The sequence below is a fragment of the Aulonocara stuartgranti genome (genome assembly GCF_965226115.1).
Source record: "Aulonocara stuartgranti genome assembly, chromosome: 13".
NCBI classification, from domain to species: domain Eukaryota; kingdom Metazoa; phylum Chordata; class Actinopteri; order Cichliformes; family Cichlidae; genus Aulonocara; species Aulonocara stuartgranti.
Genome location: NC_138949.1, coordinates 20,459,169 through 20,479,218, shown reverse-complemented (window position 1 = coordinate 20,479,218; position 20,050 = coordinate 20,459,169). Strand labels below are relative to the sequence as shown.

General features: G+C 38.1%; 2 protein-coding genes across 2 annotated transcripts in view; both read right to left on the bottom strand.

Moving 5' to 3' along the window:
* The window catches only part of LOC309720966 (protocadherin-15-like), a 223,742-nt gene extending 217,498 nt beyond the window's left edge, over positions 1–6,244 (bottom strand). The window contains exon 1 of the mRNA XM_082558238.1: positions 4,727–6,244. The gene's annotated coding sequence lies outside the window, so the exon portion shown is untranslated. The remainder of the gene's footprint in view (positions 1–4,726) is intronic.
* Positions 1–20,050, bottom strand: part of prokr1b (prokineticin receptor 1b) — a 121,190-nt gene that overhangs the window by 64,184 nt on the left and 36,956 nt on the right. The window lies entirely within an intron of this gene.

Below are 20,050 nucleotides of genomic sequence, written 5' to 3'. Positions count from 1 at the left end.
ATTTACAACGGGCCCACCAGCAGGCCCATTTTACAAGCACTCTTTAAATGACTGTAATTCTGTTACTGTTCCTCTTTTTTAAGTTACAGAACTAGTTATTCCAGATGGAGTAGATGATGGGCCTAAGGAAGCTCCCCTGTGGTGTGCCAGTGTTCAAGATGAGAATAGAATGATGGGTGATCTCCCATCCTGGGATCTGTTACTCAGGAGGTAAAGTATCCATATGCACAGTGAACTGCCCTTAGTGTAGGGGGTTAACAGTGCATTCACCTCACAACAAACGGTCCCTGATTTGTGACTGGGATGAATCGTAAAGTCAACTTTATACAGAGTGTCACAAGCTAGTGCGCAATCCCTGCTGGTCCCAAACTCAGAGAAACAAGCAGGTTGCATTTCATGAAAAGGTTGTAATTGTAAATGCAAAATTTGATGTTACTGACACTAGAATGTATTTCTAGAACCTGTTTCTACTGTAACTGGGAACACTAAACAAAGATAAATACTATTACTGAAGTGTGATATGAAAACATAGTGACAATATTATCTGTCTACACCTACAAATGCTGAAACAAATGTTTAGTCAAACTATTGTGATTGTACGGTAATCTGCTTCCTTCCTGTCTATTTGCCTTTTCACAAAAACATTTATTTTGAGCTGAGGTAAATATTGATTTATCCTAATAGAATTTCAGTCAGCAAGCATACGGACACTTGCAAACACCCTCACAAAAATCAAGAAAATAATTTGCATATCTGCCTCTGTCAAACGTCCCCCCTCAAAACTCAGGCTGACAGTGTTTTCATGAGAGAAATGAAAATATATATATTTCTTCTATTTATATGTTTCTTCCAAGGGTAAATGCTGAAGAGAAATGTTGCTTAAAGATAACCTAAGGTTAATAAGTTAAACCAATAGTGGAATATGCTAATTAGACTGGCATCAAGTGAATAGGAAAGTAATCCATCTTTCATCCTGTCAGGCTGGGACATCAACAGCATTATAAACATTCAGTTTTAGCTTCTCAAAGTTGCCATTAAAGTTTTGTACTGGTGGTACAATTGCCAATTCAATAAGGAGAGGAGACCATTATTCAGATTCCTTATTACTCACAGACACAACTGATGAGGGTTTCTTATGGAGGAAAAGTTCCACATGGCTTACACTCAAACAATCAGACTGGGGAGCTAATCAGCACAACTCTTATTCCTCTGTTGATCAGTATACTTCTCAAAGGCACTGAGGTCATTATTTTTGAAGGGACGGACTTCATTTCAACACCAATATATTCTCAGTGATTCCAATCAAAAGTTTGGTATTCCTAAACATACCGGTACTTATCTGACCTTCCATCCATCCTCATGAGGCCAGTTCCTGGAAGTAGTTACTGTACTCTATACATTCACAGATTTTACAAGGTGAAAGCACTAGAGCTTAGAAATCAAAATGCCCCTCAGCACTGGGTTAGATTTTACTATACATAATCTGACTGCACTCGCAACTGCTATGAGGTCTGTCTGTTAAACATTTTTAAAAAGAGATACAACACATTTACAATTAACCAACCTGCTACCAAACAAACTGTTCTTATCTGAGAGACAGAAATCCATGAACAGAACAGGTCTCTGTGTTCCCCGTGTTTGAGATAAGAGGACTGAAAGAACATGAGATGGAAAATAACTGAATAGATGTGCAGGGAGTTTTTCATATTCATATCGAATATGAGGTTATTAATTTGGAAACTATTGGTGCTGCAACATGGAGATAACTTATATGCAATCATCTTCTCCCTTCATGCTCCAATGGGGTTCTGGACACGGCTTTCCACTCCAGCTGCTGGCCACAACAGTTAGTCAAACCCTACAACGACCTAATGCAGCTATGAAATTGTCTCTATGAATTTTCATCACTTTAAGATTTAGATAATGAAAAGTTATATTCTAAATGTGTAGATCACAGTCCCCCTGGTCCTATTCAAAATGAACAGAAAAATCTCTTCCAGATTTGACCAGTGTAAACTTTTATAGATATGCAGATATAAGTCCTATACATTCAGGCCACTGAGTCTCACAGCATAAACATAAATATATTTATTGTGAGTATGCATGTAGATAAATTAACATTTCAGCAACAAATCTGAAAGATGCAATAGTTAAACCGAAAGGGGAAAAAAATCAAAAGGGGAATCTGTGCTGTGCTCAGAGTGGAGTCCTCCTACTGCAGCAACTCGTAAGCTATTGCACCTCTGTGTGTCAACTTCCATGGCAGTCTTCAAAAATTACCCTTATTTGTTCATCTCCTCAGATAAATTTCTTTGTTACTCCCCTGTGGTTGTTTGTTTGTACTCATCCCCCCCCCATCATTTCTACCTGACACTGACTACCGGCAGGCATTACTTGCTGCTTTGTTGAGCTCTGTTACTTCTTTATTTCCCAAAGCCGTGGATGACTTGTCTCTCTCTCACCAGCCTGGACAGAAAGCTGCAGAGCATTGCAATTTCATGCACCCATAACAGATATGACCCATGTGTGTCCATGTATGATCCACATGCACATAGTATTGTTGTATCTGATGAGAAGTTGTATCATTTCAAAGCTGACACGCAGTTCTCTTGTTCAAGATTTTTATTTTATATTTTGGGCCTGCTAAGACAGAATTAAGGCAAGGCAAGGCAAGGCAAGTTTATTTGTATAGCACAATTCAACAACAAGGTGATTCAAAGTGCTTTACAGAGACATTAGAAACAAGAACAAATAAAAAGCATGATTTAAAATTGATTAAAACAAGCAAATAAACTAACTAACTAATTAACAAACAAACAAACAAACAAACAAACAAACAAACAAAACAAAACAGTATATAAAATCAAAACAGATAAAATCAGAACAGTAGATAAAATCAGTAGTTAAATGTAAGTTTTGAAATTTAAGCTTAAAGTGTGGATTTGGTGCTTTATTCAAATGCAGCTGAGAACAGGTGAGTCTTCAACCTGGATTTAAATAAACTGAGTGTTTCAGCTGATCTGAGGCTTTCTGGGAGTTTGTTCCAGATATAAGGAGCATAAAAGCTGAATGCAGCTTCTCCGTGTCTGGTTCTGACTCTGGGAACTGATAAAAGACCGGATCCAGATGACCTGAGGGATCTGGATGGTTCATACTGGGTCAGGAGGTCATTGATGTATTTTGGTCCTAAACCATTCAGAGCTTTATAGGCCAGCATCAGAACTTTAAAGGAAATGAAAGACTTTTGGATCTATCAAATTACATCTGTTAACTATTAAATTCCTGCGTAATACAAGTAATACTATACAAGATAAACTGTCAATCAAAAAAAATAGTCTAAGCTATTTTTCTGATTTCCATGCAACTCTCGTGCAGTGGATAGAAATACATAGACTGTTTGCCTTTACTGTGAGATCACACCTTTAACGTTCAAATAAATGGACATTTAGAGTCTTTTTCAAACCAGCTTTCAACCCTCTTCCATACACCTCAATCATCAGATGCTATCCCACTGAGCGAGCCATGACAATGGGCTGCCTATGGAGCAGGGCATGGGCAGAATATCAATAGCGTCTGGCTGGCCTGAGCCACGCTACTCTTCATCTCTCATTTCCCAAATGTGTGCCTCTGGAAAGAACAGGCCAAACCCCAGACTAATGAAGATATCCTGCAGCAGTACACACTTCTAGGGCATTACTATCTATACCTGTAGATACTAGAAGCTGGAATACACAGGGAGGAGAAGATAATCATTTTCTTGACATTCAAAGTAAGGAGGATTATGTACACACACTACCAATACATTTTTATCTCACCGAATCATTCCTTCCAGAGGAATATCCCTAAATCACCAACAAGCCTTCGCACAATCAAATAAAGAAATGTATCAGACTTGGGCATTAAGTTTTTGCAAATGGTACTCTGACTAAATACAGAAATAGTCCCAGTCATACTACAGAACCCTATACACTGCCCCTAAGAACACACTTTGCTGCATCCATTTTATTAAGTTATAGAGTAAACTAATTACAATATTTAAGCTCTCATACGACGGTATCTATTGACTCTATGCAGCTCAAGAAGTGCCCGTCTGATGATACAGAGGTTTTCAGCTCTACAAGCCAGACTCATGACATGCACGTTTTCTTGTTTTATGGTGATCCCAAGACCAAACACACCTCCTTTTAGCTCCTGGGAGGAAAAATGTCACGATCCAACTCGCACGTGTTACGTGTACCGTACATTAGTGGTACTCGGAAGAAATAACCCCGCAATCTTTGATGTTCCTTTCAGAGTAGGTAGAGGCATCTTTAGTAATGATACCAAGAATGTACTAATGCAGACTAAAATGCGAATCCCTTAACTATTGATCCTCTCCTCGGGTGCACGTTCTGCAAATTACATTTAGCCTTATGCTTTGAGCTTTGGATATACAGAGCGTTTGAGTAATCTGACGTGATAAGCTTGTAAAATGCCGTGCCTGGTGCCTGGGTAAAGCTGTGCAACATACAATATGAGTAATAATCCTTCACCATTAATTTAAATGTTTTCGACAAAAAATATTCAAAACGAATCTGATTGCGTCTACACGTAACAAGCTATAACGGAGGATCAGACAAAAACTGTATGTGTGGAGACTGATTTTTTTTACATCTTGTACAACTTCACATACTGAATCCAAACAGCCTGAAGAAAACTCAAAAGTGACCAAAATTGATCCCCTTACCTCACGGGCGCAGCCGCTGTATTCCAAGTGCACCAAAGGTCATTGCGCAAATTTTCAGAGGACAAGATGCAGGAGTGGTGAGAAGTAGGTTACACTGCACAATACCTAATCCGGTTGTTAGTGTCCTTCAGACGTGGTCAACCCACTAATCTTCAAAAAAGCGAAGGGGGTCGGAGGGTTCCGGGTGCAGACGCTCCGCTTATAATCTTGCCACTTATGCGTGTGGCTCACTTTCTCTTGCGCCGATGTCAGTTAAAGTTGTCCGTATTTCTTTCACGAACACAGATGCACATGAACAAAAGCTGCGAACGTTTCCCTGTGCAAAAGAAGAAAGGGTCAACGAGGTCTTCAGCGAAGCCTGTTTACCATTCCTGACTGGTGGCAAGTCCTGCCACCCGCTGAAAAGATCCACACATCACCTAACGGAATGTGGAGACGGCTGAAGCCATAAAGCGAATATCCGGGCAGATTACCCGATGAGTTGTGTTGGTTTTTACCCATTTCCTCGTTTCTTGCGCTCTGGCGCCACCCAAAGTTGGAGTCCAAGTGTCCAGGATTCCCAAATGTGCTGCCCTTTAACAAATTTAGGCCACGCAATTGGAGCTGAAAAGATGAAGATTTTGAGACACAGTACCAGTGATGATGTTTTTTGTTTTATTCGGTGCAGGTTTTGACATTTGGATTCATTCTAACATCAGGTATCAAATCAGAGCATCTGCATATCGGTAACATTAAATTAATCGAAAACTTCCTTCATCCCTACTAAACGTCCTCACTATAGTTAAAGCTGTGCACCCCAGGATGCTTCTGTCACAACTAGTTTTCCCAGCTGGATATCCCGCACTGCAGGGCTGCTGCTTTTTCTTCCGTTTGCTCTCACTTTACTGCCTCACCGTTTGCGCCGGTTCCCAATTAACCCAATTAGCTTCCGAGATAAAAGGCAATACTTCCCTTTGTTTTTAAGGCCAGCTCTCAATTTCTGATTTCCATTTCCTCTTTGTTTTCTTCATTTATTTTTCATGGTTATGTCTGAAATTTTTACCTCCTGATAAACAAAACATCCAACACTTTGCTTTCTTTTCACTTGTGGCATCTGAATCTTAAATTCAAACCTAATCCCAATCAGACACAATTTAAAAGCTAAAAAATTCCTTATTTATTTCGTTGTAAATTGTACATAAAGCCGAACTGGAATTATTCTAGTCTCCTACAGAAATCGACTTCTGTCTTGGGATCTCAGAAATCCCAGCTACAAAACGTGCTGGCAGTTTTTATGCAAAGCTGAATCTACAAATTTCAAAGCAGTCTATTTGTTTTCACTCTCTCCTTAACTATTATTATTTTTCTCTCACAGGTCATAATATCAATGCTTCTGGGTCATTTCTATTTATCACCTTCATTAAAATATGCAAAAATATGTGGAATGGAGAGCCTACTTCAAAATGATAATAGTAGCTTTTAATAGTGCCACTGAAAGGAAGAGTATAGCTATTATTTATACTTATTTAAGACACCTAAAAAATGTTGTATTACAGCCAGAGTCAACAAAGCATGAGTTCAGTATCCTTAACACTGACCTTTTATTGTCTCTGGGCTTATATAAAAGGGATTAAATGAGACTTCACAGACTTGTGTAAATGTGCTTTTTAAAATTTTTCATTTTATGTTTGAAAAAGAAGGAATAAGAAGAGATATTTTTTAGCATGCACTGCCCCTAAGTCTTGACAATCTGCATAGTATGTCTCTATCTGGCAGGGCTGGATAGATAGATCAGTTGCAATTTGTTCCTGTCTTTTCCGTAAATCTCATAAGCAGAGTGAAAACACCCTCAGTATCAAGTGTATTAGATGTAAGTGCTGAATCTGCATGCGAGATTGCATAGTATAACAATGCCTACATGCCCAAGACTTTTCTCAGCTTATCTTACACTGATCCCATATAAGCCCTGATCTGGAAATCTGCATGCAGATTTCATCAGCATTTATAGTGTTTTCTTCACACAACTCTTGAATATCCTGCAAAGATAAAGAAGATTAGGCCTAAATAGAGAAGGAAAGCTGAGGTCAAAATTCACCTGCAAAAACGGGAGAAAATAAATACGACAAGCAGAAAAAACAACTCCTCCGTAAAAGACTATTTAAATTCAAAGTTAGCAAAACTACCACTGGTGTCTGCTATCAAAATTAGTAAGTGATATATTGTTGGCTAGTTAGTATTAGTCCAACCATAAACAGACCCAAAGCCAATCAAACAATTATACAAAAAAGTAAAGTGAATATCAACAGATCCATGAAAACCAGAAAGCAATGCAAAGGAAAAAAGGAACAAAGCAACACAAAAGCACTTGAAATACACTTGAAATTCATTCAGGGGCATAGAGGGTCTGGGGGGCAAGAGGTAAACTACAACTTGAACATGATGCCAGCAATGTTCCCTCTAAGTGTTAGGCTGCGCGCGTGCGCAATTGTGCACTGCTGGCACGGTCTCTGCGCACAGAAAATCTGCGTTGCGCACAAAAAAAATCTAACCTGAATTGAAATTAAAATTAAAACTTCAACAATTCTGTTTTGCAGTGTTAGTCAGTAAGTGACTGGCTGCTCCCATATGGGATTAGAACGATGCCAGCTTATCCCATAGTCCAGTCAATCACCGGTGTTTTAGCTAGCAAAGCGGCGTGGCTGATGTGGAGTGAAGCCACTTTAATGACAACGTGTAGAACCGTTGGAGATGTGAGCAGGACAGACGGAACAATTGATGGAAAAAGTGTGGACTTTATACCAGTTTTTAAATTGTGTTGATATGCCACGTTATGATAAAAATATATGCAATGTTTGGTTTTCTTCCTGAATACTATCGTTGTTTATATTTACTGCAGGAAGAAACGGTAAAAACGGCGTTTTATAAGGAAAACGCTCGAAAGCACTCTCCGCGTGTGAGCAAAACCAAAACCAAAACACCCCCACCCTTTCCGATATGAAAAAAATGGTCGATATGGAAAAATGTACCATATCGACCAATCAAAAAAAAATGATATGGCAACATGGTATTTAGTTGTTAAGAAACGGGAGTTTTAGGAGTGACGGCGGTGTTTTGAGATGTGAGAGATTTGCAACGTTTAGGGCAAATTTTGTGTAGTTAGTGTGTAGTGTAGTCAATAGTTTAGTTGTGTGTGTCAGAACAATGAGGTGACTGCTGAATGTTACAGGTGTTACAGGAGTGATACATCTCCTGTTGTCAGGCCTGCAGGTATCAGGCTGTTGTTCTCCTTTATCTCATAGTGGACAGAATTTATTTTTTGGAGTGGCACAAATAATTTGTGCGGCATCAAGTTTGATGAAGAACAGCTGATTGTTCAGTTAATATTTTTGAAATGTTTGTTAAAAAAAATGCCATGGCAGCATTTTTAGGTAAACAGCTGCAAAAAACTTTGTTTTCAAAACTCAGTAACTTTTTTTAAGAAGTAACTATATAATTAATTGCCCAACACTGGTCATTACAAACTATATTTTGCAGACAGAGTTACAGGACTCTCTTCCAGACCACAGACTCATACTCATAATACAAGTCAGAGCTTTATAATAAATAAATGAATAAAAAGTTTTGTTTTCAAAACTGGAGTTGGAGAGGTCATGAACAAGATTTTTTTTTAAATTTTCACTTACAATTTTCATTGTAAGTGGGCTAAAGCAGTTAATTAAAAGTTGTCTAACATAAATGTAAATGCTGTAATTTTCTTATTTTAATAAACCATGTAACTTGGATGGATTCGATGCTGGCGTGACTACAGTGCACACGTCTGTTGTTGCTCACAGTGGTCCAAGGGACCGCTCAGGGAGTTTGTGTGTTCGCTCAGACACATGAAAAATTAGAGGGAACATTGGCTGCCAGTTTATCATAGAGCCAACACATAGGTACGGAAACCATTCATGCTTCCATTCACAGTCAATTTTAAAATCCCCAATTAATCTGATCCCATGCATCTTTTTAGAATGTGGGAGAAGTAGCTGCACAGCTAAAGAAAACACATGCAGACATGGCATGAAAGGTCCCAGATGGGATTTGAACCCAGGCCCCTTAGCGTGAACACTTAAAATGACCAAAAGAAACAGAAAATGAATGGAAAACATGCTTTGAACAACAAGAACAGCACCCATGATTGCTTTTTACTGGGCTTTTCTTGTGTTACTGATCACTAAAATGCTTTTAAAAATAACTACAAAGACCACCAACAGTTTTACATAATACCAAATCCAACAAATGCTTGCAATGTTTTGTCTTGTATTGTGTTTGCATAAGTGTTGGTGGTGCAAATCTCTGTATCTAGATTATTTAGAGTTGTAAATAGTGATCCACAAACCTGGGCTATAAATTTGAGTTTGAACATATTTTTACTCAAAGCTAAACAACCATGAAAGCAAAGAATTTGTTTAATGTCAATTTAACTTCTGCTTATCATTACCCATAAAAGTTTTCTTCACCCTATTATGGTTTTATGTTACAACTATTAGTTACAATGCATGTAATTATTATACAGCCCATAAACAGCAACTCTGTTAATAAATGTCTCACTGTGTGATTTAAAGCACAAGTGTGAAAAGGATAGTGCTAAAGAGAACTTCTCTTATAACAGTTATTTTTAGTGCACTAGATCTTTATTATAAGTTTATTTTTTAAATAGATTGATTTTAATTTCTGGCCTTTTTTTTTTAAACAAACAAACTATTTGTAGTTTTTTGTTAAAAAATCATATGACATACTTATATTTGTTACTATGTTTCTGAAAAGACTGAAAAGACTGAACAGAGAAATTGCTTTCAATTATTTCCAGTGACTTCTCAGGTTTCAGTCTAAATTGTAAACAAGTCTATGAAATTGATTCATAACTCTATCCAATTGGGTTTATGATCTCAATCTCCAATTTTAAGTCATATTCATTAAATCCTGATATTCATTTTATAGATTAATGTCCCATTTAGAGTACAATAGAATTTGTGACTAAGTAACTGCTCACAGTACTTGAGGGCTGTAAAATTTCAACTGAAACGTATAATCAATTGAAAAAAGTTTATTTTCTTGAAATGCAAGACTTACAGGCTCTAACTGCCTGAGTCCCTAGGTTGGGCTCACAGTGAAAGTAAAAGTCACCTGGGAGATCTTCAGCTCCCACCTCCAGCAGAACTTCAACAACATTCACACAAAGGCTGGGGACACTGAGTCCAAATAAAGCTGCTCTTCACTTCTGTTGTTGTGGTTGTTGCATGGAGCTGTTATAATGGTAACCCCCAAAACAGATGGTAGACACCAGAGGTGAAGGGAGCCATCAAGCTGAAGATAGAGTTTTCTCAAGCTTGGCCCAGCTTGTGGGATTTCTGCAAAGGAAACAGAGTCTGAGGGCGACTTGCCCATTACCAGGGCAGTGTTTAAAAAAGTGCTGCCTGTGTCAAAGCCCCTGGGGTGGGTGAGATTTAGCCTGAGATTCTCGATGTTGTTTTCCTAGCTGAGAAGCATCTGCAACATGGCTGAAGGTCCAGAGCCTGGATTAGCAGACTGGGGTGGTGGTCCCACCTCTTTTTAGGATTTTTTTGTTGTTGTTTTATTGTCATTTTTGCCTTTATTAGATAGTGTAAAAGTGAAGGTAGACAGGAAATAGGGGAGAAAGAGAGGGAGAAGACACGCAGCAAAGAGCTGCAGATCAGACTGAAACCTGGGCTGCTGTATTCTAACCATGTGGAAGATGGTCACCCACTGAGTTAAAGTAGTGCCTGGTGGTAGGGGATAGTGAATATGAGGGAGGGGTGGGTACTTATGTAAAACCAAATGAGCATGGTTCTCATTTCTTGTAACGAGATATACATTTTATAGACACAGTTTTGTAGGCTACACCAGAAAATGTATGAATGGAAGGATAGCTGGCTGAACAGATAGATGGGTGGATGGATGAATTAATGGCTTTGAGTATTTATAATTAGCATACTATTTTGCTATTTGTAACAAGAACCACAAACATAATTTGTCAGTGGAATAGGCGATCGTGGGGCGATCGTGGCTCAAGAGTTGGCAGTTCGTCTTGTAATTGGAAGGTTGCCGGTTCGAGCCCCGGCTCAATGTAGCTTGCCATCACTAGTGTGTGAATGGGTGGATGAATGAATGTAGTATAAAGCGCTTTGGGGTCCATAGGGACTAAGTAAAGTGCTATACAAATACAGGCCAAAACGCAAGAATTCCTGTACAAAATAAAAGAAGCATTGTAGCACTGACATAGAGTCAAATAATGAAGTAATGTGACATGTCAGGTGTTTTCCCTCCATGATTCCTTGCATACCAAAAGATTGTCTCTCAAAATAGCACAAGGGGGAAGCTGTGGAATCCTTCAGCAAAGGCTCTATACTGACTGTGTGACTAAAACTGTTTAATCAATGAGGTGCTTCATGTTATACTACAGCCGCAAGATTTGTGATGTGCAGGTGGGAATGTTATTGGGGATTAAAAAACATATTTGACTCTGAGACAGGAATTAAAGCAGCTTATGCTTCTCTACACAAACTAAATGACTGAGCTCAACAGCAGTATTGAACATAATTAATCACCACGTAGATGCTGGAGAAACCTTATTATGCAATACAAGCTACTTCTCGTGAAAATGGTCCTTGAGGTGTCCTTTATTGATTTTTAGGTAGGCTGGAATCATTTGTCCATAAACACCAAGCTTAATCATAATAACTCAATCTGTCAGGTTCAATCAGTAGTCTGGCCATGACTGCGAAGAGATGTTTAATCTAATTAAAATCCATTTGTGTAGTCTGACAGATCCATTAGCCAACGGATTTAAATAATCTGGTATCGTTGTTAAAGCACAAACAATAACAGATATTTCAGGGAGAATTAGTGCTAAATGGCTCAACATGGAGCCAATCCACAAATCTCACAGTAAGCTCCCCAATGAATAAAACATGTGGATTATGTCACAGTGATGTTGAGATTTTGTATGTAACAAGTCACTGTCCTTACTTGTCATGCAAATAAAGATGTCAGACTGTGGTCTCTTTTTTGCCATGCAGTAGCATTTCTTGACCTCTTAAATGATTCATAACACAGTGTTATACAGATATCTGACACTGTATCAAGACTAAGCTTCGCCTCATCTTTGATTTAGTAAATAAGCCAGGTTCTCTCTGTCTTTGCTGAAATACTGTACAGTTACATATGATAATTATTTTAAATCCAGTTTTACTAAAAAAAAAAATACTATAATTTTAAATGCTGTGCAAATTGTAAGTACAACACATGCTATCAGTCTGTCTGCCTGCCTGCCTGTAAAAATATAGAATCATATGATTTAGTACTTTCAATGGACAGTTATTAGTATTAATTTGTTCATGTTTTATGTGATGTGTGTATAGTGAGAAAAAGTTGAGCTACTGCAAAATTATATGTAATGGTATCATAGACACCTGCAGTGACTTAAGTGGGTCATGTGTCAAAGTAATATCTTCATGAATGACAGGACACAAAATGTTCTAGTAAAACAAGACAGTTTTAGAAGTCATAGAAGTCAGTCCGTTTTTGATTAGGGTGGTGCAACTTCCCCCAGAATCTGGAGCTTTTAAAAATTAATTTATTATATCGTTGACCCTTTAGAGTCAGGGTCATCAAAATCCGTAAAAAATGATAGAAAAAAAGTTCCTTTATTTAAAAACATCAGTGGATGTTGGATTCTCTAAATTAGCAAGCAAAGATTTTTAATGGCCAATATAAAGATTACATATGATATATCAAGATATATAAAATATATATTTATGTATACATTTAATAATGTTTTAATTAAACTACATGTGTGTTTGTGTGTAACATGTGTGAGTGCATGTGTGATACTTATAGTATACACTGGCTGTGGCTCAGGTGGCAGAGCTGGTCAGCCGCTAATCAGAAGGTCGGTGGTTTGATCCCAGGCTGCCTCCTGGCTGCATGCCAAATGTCCTTGGGCAAGATACTAACCCCATGTTTGCCTACTGGTGGTGGTCAGAGGGCCTGGTGGCGCCAGTGTCCGGCAGCCTCGCCTCTGTCAGTGCGCCCCAGGGCAGCTGTGGCTACAATGTAGCTTGCCATCACCAGTGTGTGAATGGGTGAATGACTGAATGTAGTATAAAGCGCTTTGGGGTCCTTAGGGACTGAGTAAAGCGCTATACAAATGCAGGCCATTTACCATTACCATTTACACTGTTTTAGCTAATATTATTGCAATCATTTATTATTACTGGGCAATTATATATAATTGCACTAGTAAAATACACTTAGGTTGTGAGAGATGCACAAGTGTGAGGATAAAATAAGTATTCATAGTGTATCAATGCATTTTCCCATGTAGAGGAGGTGTAATAATGGTCCTAATCCATATTCAGAAGTCCTAAGTATTGCATGAGGTCTTTATTTGATGAACCAGTTCAGCGTTACATAATGAAAGGTGAACTCATCTTTGATTCCACTGCTCTTGTATTCATCTTGTAGCATTTCTGAATTATGCAGCACAAGACATAAGATGTGTCAAAAACATGTAATCCATAATTAAAGACTTTTCAATTATTAATGTAATGCAAATTATGAATAACAGTCAATACATTTATCATTGCTGAATGAAACTCCATGAAAGCAAGAGTTTTCCAAAGGAAATATAGATTTACATGGAGTAGAAATGTGAAATTTATGCGCTTTTTCTTTTTAAATGGCATGCTGGAGATATGAATCATTTAAACCACATGAGAAAACTGACAAGGAACATCAATATGAAGTAAGCATTTCTCACTATTATATGAGATTATCTGTGAAATCTCTATAGAGGCAAAAATACAGATGCTGGGGGAAGGAGAGGCTGGATAAAACCAGTGGCATTTGATTCCTAATGGTATGTCATATTAAAAGATTTAGGAAATTGACTGTGTTTACTAAAAAAGTGTTTCCCCTTAGACCGTGCACATGAGCTGGAATAAAATAAAACCAGAGGCTCAGTGTAATATTTAAGGCTCAGTTTTTGTTTGTTTGTTTTGTCGTCTTCTTTTTAAAATTTTGAGCACTTCAGAAGTTTGACAAGCATGTAACTTACCTTTGAACACAACATGCTTGCAGGCTTTGGGAAAATACAATAATTTACCTTATGTTCAGTTTACCTTATGTTCAAGAATTGCACAAAGTGATCTATGACGCTCACATGTTTAAACAGTAATCATGAAGTTACCATCTGTAGCTTTGTTGTTTAACAAATAGACTAGAAACAAGGGAATAAGCTTGTCTTGGGGTTAAAGTAACCAGTTGTTCTCACTGACTAGCCTGTCATACCCTGCGTGTTTAATATGAGCAAACGAAAGGTTTCTAAAAAAAGAAATTACATTTTGCTAGGGGTCATATATGGGACAATTTTATGCGACTTTTGTATTTAAGTGTTGTTATAAGATCATCTGCAACTTTTTGCAAAAGTTCCATTCATATCTAGTACAGTCTCTATAGAGGATGTGCTTTCCCAGAATATTCATCTGTGCTAGAACAAATCATGCAACTCCAATTATAAGTACCCAATCAGGTAGCACTTGCAAAAACATTCAGAAAAAGCTGACAAATTACAAGCTCGCCAATTTGTTCAGGCCATATAATCAAAAATGCAAACGTTATGGCCTTATGGGCTTTATCAGGGGATTGAGACAAAATAGAGGTATATCATTATACATCTTCATACAGCAGCAACTTTTTTGCTGTTTTCGTCATTTGCTTTGGTTTTGGTTTTGTTTTGAGCCGATCGATTCTTGTTTTATAAAGAACTTGAATCACAGCCTGAGGGAGGATGTAAACCTTGGAGTTCGGCATACATTGCCCATCTTTCACATATCCCTGTAGTAACCAGGTGACTAATGCACCAGACTGACTGCGGCATAGCTCCACATGAGCTGAAAGATAAACAGCGTCACTATTTCACTCGATTAGAAAGACGTTTTTTTCATGAAATACCCAGCAGTACTCCTTAATGAGTCTTAATGATTAGCTTTTTGGTGATAAACTTAAAATGTTTATTTACCACTTGCTAAAGGCTACTCAGAATGGACCATTGAGTTTTGCATCTTAACCTTCTGGCTGTTTTATGTCAGCATCCATCCCTGATATCCCCACAGTCTACCACAAAGAAACCAAGACTAAGAGCCAAAAAAGAAGATACATGTGAAAGACAAAACTTACCCAAAATGAACCGTTAGAAAGACTGCTCTGCCTTGTGGCTCCTGAATCGAACAGCCAAATCACATGCAGAAGGACAGCAGACAGACAAAGGATTGTCACATAATCCAATGCCTGAATTTAGCCAAGGCTTTAATCATCATCATATGCAATTACAACCAGCCTTTTTTATCAGATCGTCCTGGTTCTGTTTTTATTAAAGGTAAAATATAACAGCGACACTTCTCTAACCACATAAGATAAAGAAAACCAGACTGAATTAATTTATTATGCCTTCATATTTTCCTAAAAATCATCTCTAATGCTTTCCATCTCAATTACATTTCTATTCTTGTAATCATCTTTGCATGCTTCAGTTCCCAATTAGGTCTGATGTCATTAACCTGGAGACTTGGGTGCCAAAGTTCCAGCACACCCCAGAAAACCCAGTGCATGTGTGTGTTTTGTGTGTCCTATTATCTCCAGAGAGATTTGATTTATATCCTCCCTCAGTCTGTTGTTCGGTATCTTTTGCTCCCTGCTACCCTCTGTCCCCCAGAGCAGGAGCAACCCAGCCCTTCCCATCAAAGCACATTATATCCATGCCAGTGCTCACACAGCCACATATAAGCCTTTTTAATTAGAACTAGACAATTCACAGGAGTAGAAGGGTCATAAGGCATTTTGCAGATTTCAGAGTTATTGTCTGTAGAGAACATGGAAATGGCCACTATGGTCTAGCTTTCAAGTAGCATTGTTATGTATCACAATGTGGAAGGAGAAAATAAAATACTAGCATGTTGTCCAAGTTGTCAAAGTGCCTCACTGGGTGCAAAGACAGACTGATCTGTTTTTGTGTCTCAAACAAATAGAGCTCGAGGCCTGGGGCAAATTATTACACAGCTGGAACAATAGTTCATCTCAGCTTTAAAGAGAGAAAAAAAAAGACAATTTAACATTTGTACACTAACGATGCTGGCCAAATGGCACAGCCTGCAGCCATGAGTATAAATGTCAGCATTTAGGAGCTAAAGGGGCATAACCAGGCAATATCTTCCACAGGTGTCATCAAACCACTAGATGTCAAATAGAATTTATGTAAAAGCTGAAGAAATAAAAGAAAGCTTTGGGGCAGTAAGACAGACAGACATATGGATAGACCCCATCAGTGCTCTGGTCCAGCGATGAGAAGAAATCACCTCAGTGGCTCCAGGCTGTTACTCAAATCAATACCTTTTAAAAGGTTTAGACAAGGCATATGAAAGCACTCGATATCTTCCAGCTGCTGCATTTTGTGTTGCTACAGTGTTGCTGATACATTAGTTATTGGTCCAATGTAGTCATATGTGCAGATTTTGAAAGGCATAACCAGGTGTGTGAAGAAACTCTTCAAGATATACCAATGTCTATAATCCAAAATAATGAGTAGAAATAGCCATAAAAAATCAGCCGTCTGGCAACTGATATTTACTATATAGGGCAAACATACAATTAAAAACATCACATAGCATAACTTTCTTTTAGAACTAACTTCTTGAAGGAAGTTGTCGGCAGCAGCATAGAAAAATGAGACAAAAATATGAGCACCAATCAATTTATTTCTTTCTTTAAGAAGACAAAGTTGGTGGCAGTTATGATGTAAATGCAGTAAAATTCCCTGTGGCGCTCACAGCTTCATCACTCTTTTCTGATCCTCAATGAAACTGTTTTTCCATCAGTTTCCTCTTCATTTAATTGGCAGATGGAGGAACCTCCTATGCCTTCTGAACTTGCCTGTAGGTTTATTAGTCCCACTGCAGTAGGCCATCTTCTCCAGCAGCTCATTCATTTCACTTTGCTGTCAATTTAAACTGTGATCTTAATGTCTTTGCCCTTTATTTTATATTTGATACCATAACAGATGAGGGAATAAAGAGGTAATTATAGAATATACGTTAGAGATCGGAGACGCTCACATCTGTTTCCTGAGATTGTGGAAGTTTAGTCTTAACATGTGCCAGCTTAATGGAGTTTGTATGATAAAATGACATTATGCTTGTAATTGTGTACATTTTTGAATAATGCTGTCATTAAATCGTAGGAATCTTGCAAGGTCACATTCATTTTAGATCAGTGATTCCTAAAGTGTGGGCAGGGGCCCCATGGTGGGGCACAAAAAATCTGAAAGAAAGAGGAGAAGAAAGTTTGAAATTACTTTCAATTATGTACAGTTACATAATTATATAAATGTATTTATTTATATATAGCGTGAATTAAACTGGGAATAGGAGGTGGTTACTTTTTGATATTACTCATCACTCTGACTTAAATTTACTGCTTTGTATTAAAGCTTGTGTCCCAGTGGCAGGTGGATCATACATTGACCTTAACCCTTTGCACTGGGTAACACAAGCCATTTATAGCAAACAGCCTGTGACGTTTATGTTTTTGAATAAAATAAAAAAAAATTCCAGGAACTAAATCACTTTCTCTTGTATTTTGATTACACTTAAAATTGGGTGGGTTTTGTGGGATTTTTTTTTATTTTTTATGTGGGCTGCAGCTCTCGTGTCTTTGGGAATGTTCTAGATAATAACAGTGTTTATTTACACATTTGCTTTACAATGAAAAGATTGTTTGTTCAAGTACACTCAGAGACACAAATCCTCTTTGGGGTTGCATCAGGAATTGCATCTGAACAAAAAAAAAAACAACCCCACTTCTGAACACTGTCCTGTTAAAATATGATAAAATTAGATTAAAATGAAACAGATGAGAGTAATACATTTGTGAATCTTTAATTTGATTTCTTATATCATCATGCTAATTTTCTTATATGTTGCTCAGAAGGTACAACAGATATTGTGTGTAGCATATCTGAAATTGTATTCTTACCATGCTTAAAAAAAGCCACTTTCAGCTGCTCCCTTAGTCACAAGAGGTCGCCACAGTGTCTAATGCTGCATAGTTGATTTGCCAGATGCTGACATTTGTTAATAAAAGTCCAACATTACAAAGGGAAAGGAGATGTTTAGAGAAGGTTTGGTGGAAAGGACAGTTGCAAAAGCAGAACAAAACAAAAACTAAATCACAACTCCATACGAAAATCTAAAATAGTCACGTTGTTATTAAATGTTGCTTGTTTGCTTAAAATGACCACGTATCAATAAGATGGGCTTCCAATATGCAAAAGATCTCTTTAAAAAAATGCACAGCGAAAAAAAAAAAGCATATTGAAGACCAGTTAGAGAGGCCTTATTACATTTCTCAGCATGATAGGAGTAGATAGTTTTCTGCTGCAAAAAATTCATCTGATTCATCTGGTATCATAAGATCCGAGTTTCAAACGAGGAATTGGCTCAGTGGAATGTGTGGCGGCAGACAAATGTTCTAACACCCAGAGGGAAGGCCACTGCCATCTATTAGCAACAGTCTCAGCCTAAAAGGTTGATTTCCATTTGTGTGCGAGCCATGAAAACATTTATGAGGCAGCAGACTCTTGTTTATTTGAGAAATGAAGAAAAACATTTCAGACTGTTTCTCATAAACAAGCTGAAAATACCACGTGTGAACAAACGGAGCAAAGCTTATGTTCTGTGGCATAAAGAGGTTTTATACACAGCGCCTGACAAAATTTAATAAAGCCTCAGAAACTGCTTTGTGGACATATCTATTGTCAAACATCAAGGTTAAATTCCAACCAAATGAAAAAGGTATGCTTTTCAAGTGCCTTAATGTTAGATTCCATTATCTGTCATAATGCGCTTATTGTAACATTCAGACCCTTTCCCCCGATTGATAATGACCTCTTCTCATGGCTTCTCATGGCGGTGTAAAAAGACAAATAAAAGCTCCCCTGAGAGCCTACTTCAGCTTTTTATGGTGCCTCTTCTCTGCTTCTCAAAGGGCTAAAGGCTGTGTGCCTGTGTTTGTGTTCCTGCTGTCCATACGGCACAAAATGATAAACAACATTGCAGAAGGTCATGTTAGGAAATGTGGGAGCACAACGGGAATAGAAGGAGGTAGAGAGAGATTGAGTGTGCCATGGAAAAGCCATCAAGTGTCACCTCACCCCCCCACATCCCTACTAGCCCCCCCCCCCCCATTTTCAGCTCAGTGCACTCTTTAGCAGAATTATTGATGGTGCTTGTGAGGTACAGAGGACTGGAATGAAGATGCCTCAATCCCAGGGCTGCAAAACAAGAGCTATGGCAAAGGGCGGGGCAGAGCAAAGAACAACACATGCAGTATTTATTGCTGTGTTCAATATGAGGAGGGACAGGGTGAAAAATGGAGCGACATACATCTCACCCTATACCGCTCTGACTGTATTAGCAGCGATGGATGAAGTAAATGTGGCAATTACATGCCATAAATACGCTGAATTCCAAGGAGAACATAGTCAATGCATCATGAAATTCCCCAGAGCAAAAGCAGAGTCATAATGCACATACTGAAAATGAAAGTATAATTTTGCATTATGGGTACTTTGATGTTATTGCAGATAATAGTTGATCCATTTATTTTATTACTAAAAGCTCACTGTTTAATCATTGTAGCTTGTGCATGCGGAGCTAATTTCAAAATGCAAAAAGCATTAATTATGTGCTCACATATTTTTTTGTTTGTAAATTCTGAATTTGCTGAGTTGCCACAGCTGTCAGATACTGTAGGCTGATAGTTGATGCTGAATTGTACGGGGACCAAGTGAAAACTATGCAAAATGACAAGCACCTTAAAAATAACCTATAACTATAAGCAGTTTTGTCAGTTAGCTATACAAAGTGTTATAAGAAGTACAAGCTTTCACTTTAATTTGTGGAAGTGTAACTTTAAAAAAAAAAGTGTGTGAGAAATGTAGTGAAAAAACCAACCCACCCACCTAAACCCAAACTGACTCACTGGAAAGCTGTATTGCATTTTCAATTTTCCTGTATTACACAGAAACTTGCAGCACCTTATCATGCGTGGTCACATCACATTATGTGTGTGAGCCTTCTTGGCAGTGTAGGTGTTTAACAATGGATGACCACAAGTAGTTTCAGGTGTGAACAGTGGGTGTGTGATTTGAAGTGAGTGGGGGTGGTACTGTTTCCTTGATTTCATCATACTTACAGTGCCTTACATGTCTCCCCCAGACTCTTAGTGCTG